Source organism: Apus apus, chromosome 5, assembly GCF_020740795.1.
Source record: "Apus apus isolate bApuApu2 chromosome 5, bApuApu2.pri.cur, whole genome shotgun sequence".
In the NCBI taxonomy this organism is placed as follows: domain Eukaryota; kingdom Metazoa; phylum Chordata; class Aves; order Apodiformes; family Apodidae; genus Apus; species Apus apus.
Genome location: NC_067286.1, coordinates 44379298 through 44399145, shown reverse-complemented (window position 1 = coordinate 44399145; position 19848 = coordinate 44379298). Strand labels below are relative to the sequence as shown.

General features: G+C 39.9%; 1 protein-coding gene across 22 annotated transcripts in view; it reads right to left on the bottom strand.

The window, feature by feature from the left end:
- Positions 1 to 19848, bottom strand: part of NRXN3 (neurexin 3) — a 1010752-nt gene that overhangs the window by 140902 nt on the left and 850002 nt on the right. The window lies entirely within an intron of this gene.

Genomic DNA, 19848 nt, shown 5'->3' with positions numbered 1-19848 from the left:
ATGCCTTCTTTGCCTCTGTCTTTACTCCTGCAGGCTTTCCCCATGAGCCCCAGTTTCATATAGCCCCAGAAGAAGTCAAGATAAAGGAGGAGTTTGCCCAGGTAGATGAGGATTGGGTTAGGGATCATTTGCGTAATCTGGACATCCATAAATCCATGGGTCCGGATGAAATGCATCCAAGGGTGCTGAGGGAGCTGGCGGAGGTCATTGCTAGGCCACTCTCCAGCATCTTCGGTAAGTCATGGGTAACAGGAGAGGTGCCTGAGGACTGGAGGATAGCAAATGTCACTCCAGTCTACAAGAAGGGCAAGAAGGAGGACCCGGGTAACTATAGACCGGTCAGCCTCACCTCCATCCCTGGAAAGCTGATGGAACAACTTGTTCTTGTCACTATCTCTAGACATATCAAGGACATGGGGGTCATTAGGAGCAGTCAGCATGGTTTTATCAAGGGTAAATCATGTTTGACTAACCTCATAGCCTTCTATGAGGAAATTACTAGGTGGATGGATGATGGTAGAGCGGTAGATGTGGTCTATCTTGATTTCAGTAAAGCATTTGACACCGTCTCCCACAGCATCCTTGTAGATAAGTTGATCAAGAATGGGTTTGGTGATCAGGCAGTGAGGTGGATCAAGAACTGGTTGAAAGGAAGGAGGCAGAGAGTTGTAGTCAATGGGGCAAAATCTGGTTGGAGGTGTGTGACTAGTGGAGTCCCTCAGGGGTCGGTACTGGGACCAGTGTTGTTCAACATCTTCATCAACGACCTGGATGAGGGTATAGAATGTACCCTCAGCAAGTTTGCTGATGACACCAAGCTGGGAGGAGTGGCTGACACACCAGAAGGCTGTGCTGCCATTCAGAGGGACTTGGACAGGCTGGAGACTTGGGCGGGGAGAAATCTGATGAAGTTCAACAAGGGCAAGTGTAGAGTTTTGCATTTGGGGAAGAAAATGTCATGCACCAGTACAGGTTGGGGGCTGACCTGCTGGAGAGCAGTGTGGGTGAAAGGGATCTGGGGGTCCTGGTAGACAGGAGGATGACCATGAGCCAGCAGTGTGCCCTTGTGGCTAAGAAGGCCAATGGAATCCTGGGGTGCATTAGAAAGGGTGTGGTTAGTCGGTCAAGAGAGGTTCTCCTCCCCCTCTATTCTGCATTGGTGAGGCCGCATCTGGAGTATTGTGTCCAGTTCTGGGCCCCTCAGTTCAAGAAGGACAGGGAACTGCTGGAAAGAGTCCAGCGCAGAGCTACAAAGATGATTAAGGGAGTGGAACATCTCCCTTATGTGGAAAGGCTGAGGGAGCTGGGTCTCTTTAGTTTGGAGAAAAGGAGACCGAGGGGTCACCTCATCAATGTTTACAAATACGTAAAAGGTGAGTGTCAAGAAGATGGAGTTAAGCTTTTTTGAGTGATGACCAGTGATAGGACAAGGAGTAATGGATACAAATTGGAGCATAGGAGGTTTCAGGTGAATATCAGAAAAAATTTTTTTACTGTGAGAGTGACAGAGCACTGGAACAGGCTGCCCAGAGAGGTTGTGGAGTCTCCTTCTCTGGAGACATTCAAAACCCGCCTGGACGCCTTCCTGTGTGATGTACTCTAGGTGACCCTGCTCTGGTGGGGGGGTTGGACTAGATGATCTTTCGAGGTCCCTTCCAACCCCTATGATTCTATGATTCTGTGATTCTATGATTCTATGAAAGTCTAATGGGTAATTTTGCCAGTAGATGGCACTGAAGAATACACAGAAGCATCATCTGAGCATTGTCAGGAATCATTTCATTGGCTTTGCTTCAATGCAAACACTGTCTTTCATACTCTACAGCATTTACCTGAACACAGTGACTCATTTGCTGCCTTAAAACATCACAGACAACAGGTGAGAAACAAAGCAATAAAAACAAGGAGATGTGGATAGTTACTTGAGTAACATCTCTACTGATTAGTAGTCACTTGTTCAACTGTCATCTGAAATGCAGTCACAGGCAGGCTGTATTCCAGCTGTTTCACAAGCAGAAAAACAGAATAAAACCAACAGCCGCTACCCCAAAACAAGTACCTACGGGATCCAGCAGGTAGAATGCAGCTGCAAGATGGACAAAACCAGAAGGGAGCAAATATATAATTAGCCAACTTTCAAGTTGATCACCTGAGCAAAGATAATTGAAGAACCCTCCAGACTTTAAAATGGCAGGAGTAGCTGCAGTCTTATTTTTCTACGCCTCACCCCAAGCAGTGCCTCTACAGTGTTTTCCCAAATTTTTCCCTTCAGTCATTAACTGAAAGGAAAGGGTAGGCAAAGTCAGTTGTACAATCCATAGCATTTCCTTCTGAGGCTCTGGTCACATAGTTCCAAGTAATGACCAGATTCAGTGACTTTAGGTTGCAAACTACACACACACAGTATATTTAGGTTAGATATCCACACTTATTACTACTGATTTAAAGGGTGCCAGAAATTCCCATCCCTGTATAATACACATTTTACTGGAATGCATCTTCAAGTCCTCAACAAGAAGAGGCACAGTATGCTACTATCAATATTTGTGACAGTGTATTAGGTGTATTGCAACTCCGGTGCAAAGAGGCAGAACTAAAATGTATCATATAGGAACCCAATATATTTGCTAGTTATCCATGCTACAAAATTGTCATTGGCCTTACCAACTGCCTCAATGGAGGAGTCAAGGAAGAAAGAACAACAGAAAGTGGAAAATCATTGCATACACAAATATAGACTCTTCAAAACAAATTAGATATACTAAAGGGGGAAAGAGACAATTTTTCTACTGCTATTACCTTACATTCTGCTTGTGAACAGAGGACTACATCCTTCAGAGCTGCTACCCTGACTGACTTTACCACATTCATACCAGCAAATCTCAGCAATAAGAAAGAAATAATTTGTCTTGTACTTGAAGGTCACCTCAGATTCCTCTCCTGGATTTACTCCTGTCTCCTGGCATCAACAGACCTTTACCCTAAAACCTCCATGTTTTCTAACTCTCACAGAGACCTTTCCAGATTGTAGGTTTACTTTACATTTCAAAGTTTCCTCATACCAAATACTCATCAAAAGATCCTCTCCCAGGTTCCTCATAACTTAAATAGCCTTTCTCTTCGGACTTTTTTTTTCCTAACACTGTCCTCTTTACTCTTCAGACTGTAACATTATTATTAGGAAAGGAAAACAGTCCTGCAGATTAAGAGGTCAAAAAAATTGCCTCTGCTTTGACTGCTGAGATTTAGCACTGTAACAATACACACACTGATATAATTTCTCCCATCTTATAACGGTAAATTTTAGACTAAATGTTGGATAGCAACAGACTCCCATACATTCACACTGCTATGCTTTGGAGACAATTCATAGTCCCTTCATAGAAACATAGAATGGTTTTGGTCGGAAAAAACCCTTTAGATGATGAAGTCCAATTGTTAACCTAGCACTGCCAAGTCCACCACCATGTCCCTAAGCACCACATCTCTAGATCTCTTAAACACCTTCAGGGGTGGTGACACACCAGTTTCTCTGGCAGCCTGTTCCAGTGTCTGACAACTCCCTTTCAGTAAAGAAATTTTTCCTCATATCCAGTCTAAACCTTCCCTGACACAACTTGAAACCATTTCCTCTCATCCTATCACTTGTTACGTGGGAGAAGAGATCAGCCTCCACCTTGCTATGACCCCATTTCAGGTAGTTGCAGAAAGCAATAATGTCTCCCCTCCTCCTTTTCTCCAGGCTAAACAACTCCAGTTCCCTCAGACACTCCTTAGAGGAATTGTTCTCTAGACTCTTCAGCATTTTTTCTGCCCTTCTTAAGATATACTCCAGCACCTCAATGTCTTTCTCATAGTGAGGGACCCAAGATATCAATAATCTTTTTTCACTGTAACATGGAGTAAGTGTATATAGCTTCTCCCAGCCTATGTATGAACTTAGATACGATTTGAAAATAATAAACCTTTATTCTCTTAGACTACCTCAAAAATATGCAACTTTTCACTGAACAGAGATTTATTTCAGGTAAAACCATTGTTGGCACAGATTTATGACTTTATTGACACATGAAGTACGTGATCTCCCCTTTCACTGTTTCAGTGGATCTTTTGCTGGCAACCATATAATTATCTGCACAGTAATTAGCAAAGAACAAGTAACTAATTTTTGTTCAAAGACTCAAAGAATGTTTATGACCATGTAACCTGGTTACTGACTCCATGTGGTTTTGCTAGGTGCTGTCTTATTTTCAACCTCCTGAACAACCTCTCACACAGCTTTTCAATCAACATCAGTACATCAGTCATCTTCTGCAAATGGTGACCATTCTGACAAGAGTCCACCTCAGTGAAGGCATAGTGTAAGCAGGTAAGAGGAAGAGCTGCACCTCGTCTAATGGAGCAGATCACCACCACCACAGAGGAGGAAGGGATTAAGAGGTATTCAGTAGAGAAAACTTTGTACCTTCAAGCTCTACAGGCTTAACAAAGCAGATATAAAAAAAATCAGGTGGGGAAAGGGATGGTGGGAAGCTAACTAGTCTTCCTTGCAGAATGAGAAAATATTTCTGATCTCTCTTTTGAAAAAAAAACAAGATTGCACCTTTCACCATTACCTTTCCCCAGGCTTGAAGGAAAAACACTATTTAAAGAGCTAGTGATAACCCATGGACAAGGGGGCAAACAGTGAAAGAGACAAGATTCTGGAAACGAAGGACTGCAAACTGCCAGTGGCCTTTGGTCTTCTAGAGAAAGAAGGGAAACGAGCATCCTGAGCAGATTACCACCTTCTCCCACAGCCAAGGCAATGGCCCTTCTTGATGCCACACAACACCTTGTTGCAACTGAGAAATGAAAAAAATGTCTAAAAAACCCTAACAATATGCCTGACTGAAGGTCGACTCCAGTCCTCTTTAGTCCTCTCCTTGGGCAGTGCTCCCTGTAAGTCTTTAAGATGAGTTTTGGAGAAGTACAAATTTGTGCAAGATTTTTATACTCTTATTTGGACTGAGTAAAAACTTGTCATGAAAATGGTTCTGTTCCAGTTACCTGGATAAAACACAATATAACACAATACCAGAAAAACAGGGCTGTAGAAGCAAAAATGCACTCACAGACTTCAAGATAGTTTATTCGTAATATTTTATATCTCTAGGGCACCAAACACTATGAAAGAAGTAACAATTAGTTTACACATTCCAGTCAGGAAAAAAAAGTAAAGAAAATCCTACAGCCAAGAACAATGACCATGGACACAGGGAGAAAATTCAGGATTTATTTTCAAGATCCCCTCAATTCCACAGTTTCCTACACTACAACACCTCATTAAAAGCAGCTTTTACCTAGACCTACCTTCCTTCTAAATCTGAAAGACAAGCTTTACCATTAAACTTCAATACTTCATGATGGACATGACCTTTCATTCCTTTCTCCATACATTCCGTAGGTTTACTTTTCATGTCATCAGACACAGGTATTAACTAAGCCAGTATTTGATAAAGAAAAATTTACCTCTGAGACATTATCTGTAAAGTTTATTTTACAGTAAGAGAAAAAATCCTAAACATAAAGCAAGGGAAAAGCTGAATATGTAGCCATGCATGGTATGCAAGTTACATGCTCCAAAAGGGCTCAAGAGAATTTTGACAGACAGTGTGCGTTTTTTTCATCCCTGCATCAGTATTCACTGTGCTGCCCCAAACAATTCCCATGAAAGGATGGTCATTAATTAACCTTTTTGAAAGCTCCAATCGACATCAAGTACTGTACCTTGTAAAAGTGCAAATAATTTTATTTATATATAATAAAGTAAACTCAGGATTCAATCTATATTTTACTTTTCTCCTTCTCTGTTTGGGGTTACTGTGCTGAAAATTTATCGTTTGCAGATTTGTCTCATAAAATTGCTGCCCCCAAAAGCCACATTACCTTCTCCTCAGTTACAGTCCTCCTGTCCATGATAACTCTAAGACTGGGCAAATAATTGTGATCATGTAAGGGAATGGTTGTAGATACATCATACAAACAAAGTAAAGCAAAGTCTTAAAAAGAACATACAAGGCCTCACCTTAACCCTCAGTTCTACACCACATGCTTCCACAGGCTCATGGCAGCAGATTCTAGTTACAGACACTGCTCCCAAAACTTTCTGAACATCATTAAATGATACAGGGGCTATCTATAGCCTGGTTCAGGAGATCTGTAGTCTATTGCTTGCCCTTATGCATTATTTCACTTTGGGTAACTTCTTCTTTTCCCTTCCCATGAAACAGATTCCTCCTTTGGGACACAGGGGTGATAATCAACTATCTTTCCAAGCTCTACAAGCCCTGTAACCCAGGTACAGTTTACTTAAACACTGAAGGTACCCTGATAATCCCAACCCTTTCAGCCCTGAGAGTGGCTGCAGTCCAAGAGGGGCAGGTCCTAAGGTTTTTTCAGCTTCTGTCTTCAACTCCTCTGAAACTTGTTCCTTTCCTCTGAAGGGATCTTGGGAACATTTCTGAGGTCTGACATTTTTGCAAATGTGGTTTTTTTTCCTTTTGTTTCCCCCTACCCAAAGAGGACTAGAGACTGTCTGCATGCAAATTGTCAGGTCTTTGTTTTCTCTGTGTTCTGCTTTTACATTTTGAAGGCATCTGTCTGTAGCAGATGGGGTGAAAAGAAAGTCAAATGGGGCTGGCAGTGGTTTTGTAAGAGGAGCAGTAAGGAAAAGGTAACATGCAGTGTGTGCTCTGAAAAGGGCTTTTTTACCTTTGGATTTTCTTTTTCTTAATGTAAAATTTAAATCATTCAGACTGAAAGTGTACAGCTCTTCCCTGTGTGCAGAAAGCATTTAATTTCAAAAGCCAAAAGAGAGAACCCTAGGCAATAGGACAAATCCTACTGCCAGCTGCATTGATATGAATCAATAGCAATTCTCTTGAAGAAACTTGATTCTTACTGATGCAAGTGGTAGCAGAGTTTATCCCTGTATCTTTGTGTTGTTCTGTTTCTTTTTTCTGAAACTAAATGTGGAATATATATAAAAACATAACTGGAATCCAATCAGAATCCCAGGATAACTGTGTTTTCTCACACTCATTTTACTTCATGATTTTTTAATAGTCACCACCGTCCAGACTGCCTCCTCCTCCCACCCTGGCTGGTTCCAGCATGACTAGACATCAGCTCTAACCTGGCAGACAATATTCCCAGTTACTGCTTCCTGAAGATCACAGCTGATTTTGCTGCTCTTATTTGAAAGTGATACAAGCTCTTTCAGTAATACAACAAGCCATTTCACGCTGTAGGAATGTTCTGTAAACATTTCCTTTTTTAAAAAAAAAAGCAAACACAAGCACTGCTCTGCCTGGAATGGTTTCCTTCTACTTAGGGTCCTCACACTTGCAGTTTATATTTTTAAAAAGAGATTTCACTTTTTCTCCCTCTTTAGATTTTTTTGCACTTTACTCTTTAAGTCTTTCTCTACTTGATTTCCTTTGGGAGGTGTTTTTTTTGGTTCTGCTTGCTTTCTTGTCTGGTTGGGTTTTGTTTTTGCTTTGTCTCAAACTTGATTCTGTTAGTCCAGTTTTCAGATTACTCACCTTCTGTATTCTTAGGGACTTTGTACAATAGTGGTAAATGTAGTGAGGTATCCAGTAGGAGTAAAGGTATAGATGCATATTTCACAGAGGACATTCACTAATTACTACAACACCAAATCACTTTATGTTAACTTTCATTGTAAAGAGAAACTCAGAAAGTTGTTCACTGGTTAGGAAGGTAGTAATAACCAGTACCAGGCTTAGAGGACCTTTCTGAGCTGCAACTAGAACTAAATGTATGGATGCACAGGGCTTTCACGGATATGCATATCAATGGAATTAAGAAAGGGCAATACTAGAAGCTGTATTCAGCACAGATCATAAGAAGGTTACTTCCACTCCACTCTGGTCCTATTTAGTGCCATGTTTAATACTACTGGGAGTAAGTATGAAGTCAGAATTCAATATTTACAAAACTGTAGAGTTGGCTTAAGGGAGAGTTTACTGGATGAAGTTTTCCTTTACCCAAACAATGATGGCAGGGGAGGATGGCAAATATAATAATCAACAAAAGAAGCAAATGTTGTTAAAGAAATTATAGGCACTGAAGCACACTTCACTTGGAAGCTTTTGATCAGTGTTCCAACACTTTACAGTTGCCATGAAACAAGAAAAAAACATTAAGGTGAAAAGAAATATATAGGCCTGCTCACATTGGCCAATTTTTGAGAGTTATTATAAGGAGCAGTACATCATTTTTTGTTATATACTGCTCGTTACTGCTTCTTTAAGGTGCTGCACTAGATCCAGTAAATGCCAGTTACAAACATTTTTATCAGAAAGAACCATATACACCCAGGACAAAATGAATAGAAATCATTACCCTTCAGGACCATGTTTTTTAAAAGAAGCAATTCCCACAGATACATAATTTATAAGGCTAAAAGGGGCAGTTGTCATAATCTAGTCTGCTCTAAATTTTTATATGAGGCCATATATCTTGTCTGAATTGATTCTTTGTTAAACTATAGGATATATTTCAGAACAACACTTACTTGTGATTTGAACATTTAAAGCCAAGGAAAGAAGCTTCAGTCATTGCAGTGGCTTTTTTGTTGAGACTGGCCCAGTTTGAACATGGTCAAATAGGCAAATGGAACATCAAGAATTATTAAAAAAAAGAAGAGTATACAAAAGGAAAATCTCTGTCATAAGTTAGTGGTGCACTCTTGATTTTAATTCTTGAACACAGTGCACAAATCTGTCTAGACTGTCTCAAAAAGAAAAAAGAGGAAATATAAAAGGTTAAAAATATTACCACACATGAAACTGGGTATATAAAGCCATAAAAAAATAGAGATGGTCCAGCATTATTTTTAAAGAAGTTATATAAATACAAATAGGTCATTTGGTAATAAAGTTTAAGCAAAATTTTTGAGACAGTTTCTAACTGCATTGTGTAACTTACAGTCACAGGATACTTTGGATGCCTAAGATACATTCAGAAATAGACAAATTAATGGGAGGAAAGTCAATCAAGGGCCAGTGAGTACAATGTGAATATAAACTCCTGCTCGGCAGCTCCTTAAGAAGAGATCAATTCAATTTCTTTCAACTTCTATTTCCTATATTGAAAAACCATCTAGCATCATACTTCTTTCTATAAACAACTTGTAAAATTGTGATCAAGTCAAGATTTTCTTGAAGTTCCTCCCAATTTTTATTCATTTTATAAAGTGGCGAAACAGTGAAACTGCCAAAGATTAATGAGAATCTAGTATTTTTCACTGCAGGTTTAGAGAGGATAGTTTAGATAAACATTGGCCAGGGCCAGGCTGCTATATTTAGTCCTGTCTCAGAGCAAGAACAGTGCTAGAGCAGCTGACTTAGGGTTTCAGCTTCATCTTTCTGTGCCTGCAAACTCTCCCCACAGCTGTTCAGACCATAAAGGAAAAGCACTTAGCTTTCTGAGTTTCTCATTTAAAAGCAGGTTTTCCAGTCCCTAATTTAGTCTTTCCCATGGCTGCTGAAAATCCTTTAGTTAACTATATTTCTTCAAACACAGATACCAGAAATTTTAAACTTTAGTTTACAGAAATTACACAACCACTTTGGTTTGTATGTTTAAGGACACATTGTATCTTTTGGCCACAGTTTTACCATGTGGGCTCAAGTTTGAAGCTTATTCACCACAACCAACAGTCTTATTTAAAAGTGTTCACTGGGACTGTTCCTCAGATTGGTAGATGAACTCTAAACTTTGTTTTAAGGTGCATAACATTATTTAGCTCAAGTGAAGTGAATACCAATTTCCTTGCTAAGTGCTTATGGAGCTATCCAAACTGCCTTTCATTTTTTCCTAGTTAACTGTTTGTTAAGGTGGGACACAGACTATTAGCCAATACTTTTTTAGTGGTCTCTACTACAAGAAATTGTAGCACAGCAATCCAGTGCTACAGAAGTACACCTTATTTTTTCTTGTTCTCGAAAATTTTTTGTGACCAAGCACCCTTGCAATATTACTGAAATGCTGAGTTACCAATAGAATGTGAAATTGCAGTTCTTTTAACAAGTCCTTCTCTTGCTCTACTTTTACTTTGTCTCCTTCTCCCTCTTCATATTTCCCTCTTTCAATATTCGCCTTTTGTCCAATAAAAGTTTATTTTATAAACACAATTATCCTGAAGTCAAGCCAAAAAATGGACAAGCAGCTCAACTCTGTAACAAATCTACCCAGGTCAGGAGTGATTAATTTACAACATCACACGAGATGAAATTTCTTTTCCAGTTTTACTGTTTCTCTGTTGTACCTTGAACAAGCCACTTCTGTTTCTCCCCCTCCGTTCTGTCTTTTCATATCATGAAGCCACCAGCTTATCACAAAGAATATTTGTATATTACTTACTACAAGAACAAATGACTTGCTCAAAAGCAGAGATCTTCCAGCAGAAAATCATAGAATCATATCATAGAATGGTTTGGGTTGGAAGGGACCTTAAAGCTCACCTAGTTCCAAGCCCTCTGCATAAGCAAGGACACCTCTCATTAGATAACTTTCCTCAAAGCCTCATCTAATATGGCCTTGAACACTTCCAGGGAAGGGGCATCCACAGTTTCCCTGGGCAGCTTGTTCCAGTGTCTCTCCACCCTGACACTAAATAATTTCTTCCTAATGTCTAGCCTAAATCTATCCTCTTCCAGTTAAAATCAGAAAAGGGATAATGGTTAGAAAATATCTCTATCCATCTCACAATGTCTCCCTTGGAGTTTGAATCAGCTGGGTAACATTGCAAAAAAATTTACACTGACAGAAGCTAAAGTGGCAGTTACACAAAAGGCAGCATTAAAGATCTGATACTTCTGGCAGCACAGAATAAACCACATACCTTAACTACTAGGCTTCCTTACCAAGAGTGTTGGTACAATTCTGTGACGTCTTTGGGCTGAAGGCACAGCATATATCACTCTGCAATAGCAATCAGGCTTGCCTGTCTCAAGTCATAACCCACAGAAAAGTGAGCACTTGTCAGGAAGATGGCATTAAAAAGGACACTGCTGTCTGACAGGAAAGTTGATCACAAATATCAGTTTGCCACCATACAATTAACCCAAGTGCAGTAGATAGAGAAATGCAAGGATTGAGAGACTTTGAATGAAATTAATCCACTTAAATTTGGTTTTGCCTAAAATACATTTGTAAACTCTCTTCTACTCTTAATCATAAACAGTAATACAGGATTTCAGAGTGTTCCAAAAACACATGCTCAAAGGTATTATATCACTAAGCAATATATATCACTACATTTTCATTTCTCAGTGTCTTTTTTTTTTTTAAGGAATTCTAATAGAATTTAATGCATCCTGAGTCTATGTTCTATGTTCCTTTCAAAGCCCACATAACAGATTTCACAAACTATATATAAAACTAACAGTGTATTGTAAACAAAGCAGAAAGTCTTCTTTAGCAGAGAAGCAAGAGGCTTGAGCTAAGGTCCAATAGGCCTCTCCAATCACACAAGATAACGAGGAAAATATATGTAAACACAAACAGCGCCTGGATTTGCCCTAAGGTTTTTTCTCACTTTTCAAGGCTAAATTGCAGAATTTTTTGTAAAGCAAGTGTAAGGTGGCTTTTGAGAATATAAATTACTGTTGTCAGAGGATGTAGGGAGGCAAATAGGAAAGCTAAGGCCTCCATGGAATTAAACCTTGCAAGAAAGGACAAGGACAACAGAAAGGCCTTCTTCAAATACACTGGAGACAAAACTAACATTATAGGCAATATAGGCCCACTGCTGAATGAGGTGGGTGCCCTGGTGACAGAGGATACAAAATAGGCGGAGTTACTGAATGCTTTCTTTGTCTCTGTCTATACTGCTGGAGACTGTCCTCAGGTCCTCAGGAGCCCCAGACCCCTGAGGCCCCAGAGGAAGGCATGATAAAGGAAGAGTTTGCTTAGGTTTATGAAGACTGGGTTAGGGATCAATTTAGCAGTTTAGACATCCATAAATCCATTGGTCCTGACAGAATGTACCGACAGGTGCTGAGGGAGCTGGCAGAGGTCATTGCTAGGCCAATCTCCATCATCTTTGGTAAGTCATGGGTGATAGAGAAGTGCCTTAGGACTGGAGGAAATAAAATGTCACTCCAGTCTTCAAAAGGGCAAGGAGGACCCAGGTAACTATAGACTGGTCAGCCTCACCTCCATTCCTAGAAAGGTGATGGAACAACTCAGTGCTGTGTTTAGGTGTAACAAGGATAAGTATGTCCTTAGGAGCAGTCAACATGGTTTCACCAAGGGGAAGTCATGTTTGACCAACCTGATAGCCTTTTATGATGACATAACTAGGTGGATAGATGATGGAAGAGCAGTGGATGTGGTTTATCTTGATTTCAGAAAGGATTTGACACCGTTTCCCACATCATCCTCGCAGCTTAAGTGAGGAAGTGTGGTCTGTATGATAGTGAAGTGAGGTGGACTGTGAACTGGTTGAAGGAAAGAAGTCAGTGGGTTGTGGTCAATAGGACACAGTCTACTTGGAGGCCTGTATCTAGTGGAGTCCCTCAGGGGTCGGTTTTGGGAGCAGTAAAATTCGATACATTCATCAACTACCTGGATGATGGAACAGAGTGCACTGTCACCAAGTTTGCTGATGACACTAAACTGGCAGGAGTGGCTGACACACCAGAAGGCTGTGCTGCCATTCAGCGAGACCTAGTTGGGCAGGGAGAAATCTAATGAAATACAACAGGGGCAAGTGTAGAGTCTTGCATCTGAGAAAGAACAACTCCATGTACCAGTACAGGTTGGGAACTGACCTGTTGGAAAACAGCACAGGAGAAGAGACCTGGGGGTCCTGGCAGACAGAAGGATGACCATGAGACAGGAATGTGCTCATTTGGCCAGGAAGACAAATGGCATCCTGGGGTGTGTTAGAAGGGGTGTGGTTAGTAGGTTGAGAGAGGTAGTCCTCCCTCTCTACTCTGCTCTGGCAAGGCCACATCTGGAATATTGTGTCCAGTTCTGGGCCCCACAGTTCAAGAAGGACAGGGAACTGCTTGAAAGAGTCCAGCGCAGAGCCACAAAGATGATTAAGGGAGTGGAACATCTCCCTTATGAGGAAAGGCTGAGGGAGCTGGGTCTCTTTAGTTTGGAAGGGAGGAGACTGAAGGGTCACCTCATTAATCTTTATAAATACGTTAAGGGCGAGAGAGGTCGGGGAGTCTTCTTCTCTGGAGACATTCAAAACCCACCTGGATGCATTCCTGTGCAAGATATTCTAGATGATCCTGCTCTGGCAGGGGAGTTGAACTAGATAAACTTTCGAGGTTCCTTCCAACACTTGGTAAATATTACCCAAGTACAAGAACAGAGTTACTCTCCTAATTCATTATTTTGTCAGCATGCTGTTGAAGTTAATAGGTCAAGTCCTGACATTTGTATTCAGGAGAAAGCCCTACATGGGACCCAGATCTCAAAAAGGATTTAGCTTGACACTGTATGTTCAGTACAAAATATCATAGCCTTTAGAAATCAAATTTTAAAGAACTGCCATTTAGTTTTGGGAAATAAGAGTAAGTTTTGCTTTATCCCATCTTGCAATGATATGATGGTAATCCCAGCTCCCCAGTCCTTCTCCTTCCTACCCAATCTACCCACCTGAGCAGCTGTTTGGGAATGTCAATGAAATTGCAATAGATTGACTGTGTGAAATACAAACTAAAGGAGAGAAGGGTGATGGATGTCTATGGCCAACTATGGCAGCTTTTGTCTGTGGCTGTTCTTCTTGCAGATGGAAGACAGTTTTGACAGCATGTGGCCTGGGAGTTTGGGTTGGAAAGCAAATACTGACAAAAAGAATGAAAACCAGAACAGTGATGGAGACCAGCAGCTATCCCTAGAGAGACACTTCCACTACAGCTTCAGTGGTAAGCCATACAGGAGTATGGCACAGGGCTTAGAGAGAAAGTGGATACTCTGTACATCACAAGATCGTTCAGTTACTCCTGCTGCTGAAGCCATGGTCTCTCACATCTCTCACTAGCAGTGACCTAGGTTCCTTTGGGGTTGAAGTTTATTGGCATTTCTTTTTCACTTGAACAGTATTAACACTAACCCTGGATAAACTTCCTTCTCACGTGGCTCTCCTTGTCATATCAGAGTTTGGACTTGTTTCTCCTCCCACTAGACTCCCAGTTTTCTTCCTCTCAGCATCTTTAACCCTCATTTGAGAAAACCCAGACTACACTGCATCACAAAGGGGCTTATCTAGAGCCTGGTAAAATCTCAGCATGACTTGACCAGACAGTTTTGTGATATATTCTTTATTTTTATTCTCTCCTTTAGTTTGAAGAAAAAAAAAAATGAAGCAGAAAATATGACACAATGAGATAAAGCGGAAATGTTCATACCATTTTTAAGCCTAAACTTAAGACATTTATTTTATCTGAAGACAATTTTCTAAAACAGCAACAAAAGTTGGTTTCGGTGGAAAATGTTCAAACTCTATTAAAAAGTCACTCTGTTTCTTTTTACCTTCACAATCAAATATGTGCATTTCTTAAGTTTGAATTACATGCAGAACATAGCCATTTTGAACTAGTAACTAGTGGGTTCTATTATTATCTTATAAACCCCATGTCATTATAATATTTTTTAGGATACAGTATTTACTCAGTTAAGTCACAACTATTGCTAAAAAGGTTGGCCTCTTTTAATCTCCTTGTCAACTTTGGGCATTATCTCAACAGACCCATAAGAAGAATTACTATCACGGGAGATAACATTGCTGTCCTTCTAATAAGAGCTCTTCCTGACATTGGAACCTGTGCTACGTGGCAGCAAGGGAAAATTTGTTTGGTATGTTTTATTCTGGAGTTCGTTTAATTTTTTGGTAGTGCAAATAAAGCATGCCTGGAAGAGCGAGCTTGGCCATACTCTAAATATAACGTTAATTCTTCATAGGCTTTTGAGTCAGTTTCATACTGTTGCTTTTTCCTAGAACACAACACTTTTGTCTGACTTAACTACAGCAATAGAGTAGGGGGGAAATACCTTAAATAATTTCTTCAGACAAAGTTGTTTCATCTTTCAGTGTTTAGGCACTTTTGAAAATGCCCTTACCAACTCACTTTTACCATGATGCACCTTCTTAACTCAAGTGACTGAGTCTTGGCTACTTTGGGAGTGACTTTCTTTTTTATATCGCATGGTAGACACTTAAAGCTGCCACTCGAATGTAGTGGGCTCAGTACCACAGTCAACAGTTAATAGCTCTGTAAACTTCAAGGTGGTACTGGATGCTTGTGCTTCCCCCAGCCTTGAGCTACATTTCTTTCTTTGTGAAACTATGAAGACGGTTTCAATAAGAAATGGAAACATGAAAGTCTTCACCTTTTTCTAGCAAACACTCCACCATCAGAATGATCTGAAATAGTGGGAAAGCTTAACAGCAATAACTGCATTTAAGAATGAAAATAAAGTACTGATGAGAGAATCAAAAGAGCAGCAGCTGTGTAGATCTGGATCAAAATGATGGAGAGAGAGCTGTGCCAATGTCTCCTGTCAGGTGCCAAGTGTCTCCTCATTTTTCTGGATAATTTTGTAGACATGCAAGACACAATACTTAGTCTTTTTATTTTTTTATTTAAACATCCTAGTCTATGCAATAAACAGCAATGACAACTTCCTACGTGCCATCCTCACTAACCAACGAAACTTCTGGGAGGACTTCTATGAAAAAGAGTAGTATTCATTCAGGACAGATGGTCACTCATGAACTCTAAATCACTCTCAGTGATATTAAAACCAGATTTTTAATTTTTTTTAACAATTTGCAATTTTTCAGCCATTATCAACTGGGCTCTAACTTACATGCTGGAAACTACCATACTACTACAAAAGAACTGGGATTTACTTTTATTACTTGTGTGGATTGAGATCAACTGCTAACTAGAAAGGAAGGGCATAGTTTAATCCTGGCTTCCTCTGACTTCAGCAATGTTTATCTAGAAACAGGTTTGGCTCAAAAACTGTTGCTTTTCATTGATCTTCTGAGTCTTCTTAACTCTATTAGTACAGGATTAAGTTTACTGCATTATTTTCCGAGATTTACTTGTGGTTTATTTGCAAAAGCCACTTTTCTGTCATTGTATTGACACACAAATGGATCTTGCACTTAACCCTGCCACATTTTCTAACTGAACACAAATCAAATATTTCCATTCCTCATTGTCAAAAAGATGAACTATTGTCTTTCCAACTAAAACAGCCTTAGTATATCCAGATCAGTCACTTTCCAGAAATGATGTAAGCCACAATATCAGGTCCTGACCACTAACACCTAAGAACATTTCCGTCTTTTGACTGTGGGTTTCTGTGTACATTTCTTGCTTTGACAATCAATTTTGAGAAAAACATTCTGCAGTTCCATTTATGTATGTCACTTTCTCTTTTAGGGTTTTACACAGAGTAAGTTAGAGCAGAGCATAGTGCTTTTTGTCTTTGCTTTTTTCTACACTAGGGTTGGAACAATGATCTGAATTTCTTCTTCCTGAACAGCCTTTCATAAAGCTATGAAAAGGAAAAATGGGATAAATAAAGGAGGAGGCAGATCCACAAAAGCATCAACACCATGTACCGAAATACTACTGCCTCTGCCGGGTGTCTGAGATAGCTGAAAAAGAGAACAGATGCAATGACTCATGCTACTAAAGGTACAGTGCTTGTGATCAGAGCCAAGTTTCATGGATTGTTAGATCAGCATCTTTCCTGAATGCTGAATTAAATATGTGTAAAATGGTATTTCAAAGTTACAGTTGGTTACATTTGGGCATGTTGACCTTAACAATGACCTAACAATGTCATGTTAAATATTTTCTTTTTAATTAAGGTAATAGCTAAGTTCTGAGGAGGCGTATTGTTTTTCACTTCATTAATTTTACTCTTAAATGGAAAATAAGGTGCTGAAGCAGACTAGCAAAGCCGCAAAACTTGAGACCAGCTTTACTTCAGTGACTGCTACAGAGCAAGTAATCTGTTTTTGTGAAGGGAATCACAGATTAATAAATGAATTGGGGAGCTGCAGGTCAGAAGAACTTGCTGTGTTACTTTCAGGAAACATAAGATCATTTTTTGACCCAATTTCTTCCTCTTTAAAATGACAACAACCATGGTTTTGTTAAATAGTTGTAGACTGCTCAGAGATCTCAGAATGGGAGAAGTCTAGACAACTGCAAACTTCATCCAAGAATTGTCTGACCTCTTACTGAAATGTGTATAGATTTGTTTGCAGGCCAAACAGTTCCTGATAGCAGGGTAGCTTATTTCATTGCTCAGTCCACCCATTCTGTCTGCAGCTGTTCTCAGGGGACACATATAATCATTACATTTGTTACGATGGCAATGGTGATAATGATACCGTGTGCACTAATGAAAGGCAAATACACATTTCACTTTCTGCGAGGGTTGATGCTTGGGCAACACTGCCTGCCAGCTGTCTCTTGTCCACAGAACAACCTGTAATTTAGTTAACAAAATGAGCCATTTCAGAGAACAATCATTATCCTGCCTGTCTTTATCCATTTACTGTTGTTGCCTGTGATAAACATAGAAGGTCTCACAAATAAGGTCTTTTTTGGGTGGAAGGGATGGAAGACTAAACATAGAAAAAAGAGGACTGCTGTCCAACCTGATCTGCTTATTGAGAGTTTTCTAGTATAGCACTGGAATTTTTGTTTCTCCTCATCTCTAAAGTTAAGCAAAAGCATATGGACATACATTTTTTTCTTGAGTTTGCATCTTGATACATGTCCAGGGTTTTTGTGTGGTATCTGACCACAAGTTCTCACTAAAAAGCTGTTCCTGGTTTACATCCATCCTGTGTTTTCAGATTCAGGTGGATGCTAGGGTTCATTAGTTTCCTAGACTAATGAACTTTTAGGGGTCAAACAGCTTCAATGGCCATAAAGAAACGATGTCTGACACTATTAGTGTTTCACCTAATTTACATGAAAGTTGAGGAAGGAATTAATAACCTTCCATTGTTTTATTTTTTTTTTTTAACTGTTGATCAGCCCAGACCCCTTTCCCAATCAGCATTTGGAACGCTTCTCACGATTCAATATTAGTCCAGCACAGAGAGGACTTATGAGCATAAAACACTCCACATCATGGTCTACAACTTCAAGTTCTCAGTGAATTTTCTGTCAGTGTTTGGGGAACACTTGGCATAGCATTCTCTTTTAACTCAGTTTTCATTTATTTTCCATTTCATATCTCACCATCAATCAAAGAGAAGCATCAATCAAAGAGATCTTGTCTCTTTTGAGAAGTGCAAGAATTTGCACATCACAAGGAGGAAATAAAAGAATCACAGAATGGTATGAGTTAGAAGGGATCTTAAAGATCTAGTTCCAACCCCCCTGCCATGGGAGGGGACACCTCCCACTAGATCAGGTTGCTCAAAGGCCCATCCAACCTGGCCTTGAACACTTCCAGGAATGGGGCTTCCACAGCTTCCCTGGGCAACCTGTTGAAGTGTCTCATCACCCTCACACTAAATTTAAATTTCTTCCTAATGTCTAACCTAAATCTATCCTCTTTCAGTTTTGATCCATTACCTCTTGTACTCTCACTCCAAGCCATTGTTAAAAAGTCCCTCCCCAGCGTTCATGTAGGCCCCCTTCAGGCACCGGAAGGCCTGAAGTGTCCCCTCGGAGCCTTCTCCAGGCTGAAAAGCCCCAACTCTCTCAGCCTGTCATCATAGGAGAGGTGCTCCAGCTCTCTGATGATCTTCATGGCCCTTCTCTGGACTTTCTCCATGAGCTCCATGTCCTACCTGTGTTGGGGGCTCCAGAACTAGACACAGTACTCCAGGTAGGGGCTCACATGAGCTGAGTAAAGGGGAAGGAAGGTCTGGTTTAGCCTTCATGGTTTCAGAACACTGGCAGAAGAGCCCTAATTAATTTTTGGAGAAACTAGTCAAGTCTGCAACTGTCAGTGCTGATGAGGGGCACAGAACACTCCCAGTTCTCTGAACGCAATCAATTTAGGTTCACATAACTCTCTAGCTGATTTTAAACCTCTAGAATCATAACCTAATCACAACGATTTCCCTTGTTACTTTTGTTCCTGAAAATGGTAACTTGGAAAGCAAATTTAACCATTATCAGTCTACAGTCTATGCAAAGGTACTGCATTGGAGCACAAGAGGTGGAAAAGGCATGCAAGCAGGCCTAGCTTTTCACTATTCATACAACAAGAGTAATCATATGCTACCATCTCATGGGAGAGTTGTGCAGCTTACTCCACAAACAGTTGCAAAGATCTCTGATTTCTACTAGAAGATACATTAGTGGCTAATATTTATTCTTAAAATAAAATACAAACTGCATTGATTCTAAAACCATTTACTTATGTACTGCGCTTTTAAAAATAGAGTTGAGTTGCTAGCAAAATTATGCAACCCTTCATATATTATCCTACAGCCAGTACAGTACTGGAAGGATGTACATGATGTTCCTGAAAATGAGGTGCCTGCAAACCTTACTTCATTTCCAGGCAATGTAACAGAAAGAAATGTCATCGATTTTAAAAAATATGATAAGTAATCAAAGGTATTCTTTAGATCTACAAAATTGTAACAAAATACCAGGTAAAAGAAAACAGGTGCGAGCCAGAATTTCAAATGGCCTTTTTAAAAAGCACTCTACCAAAAGATACTATAAAAACCATAACAGGAGAAAAAGTGCTGTAAAGAATTAGAAATGGATAACAAAGACAGTAAGCAGAAAGTAGGAAAACATTCCTGTTTTGTTTTGC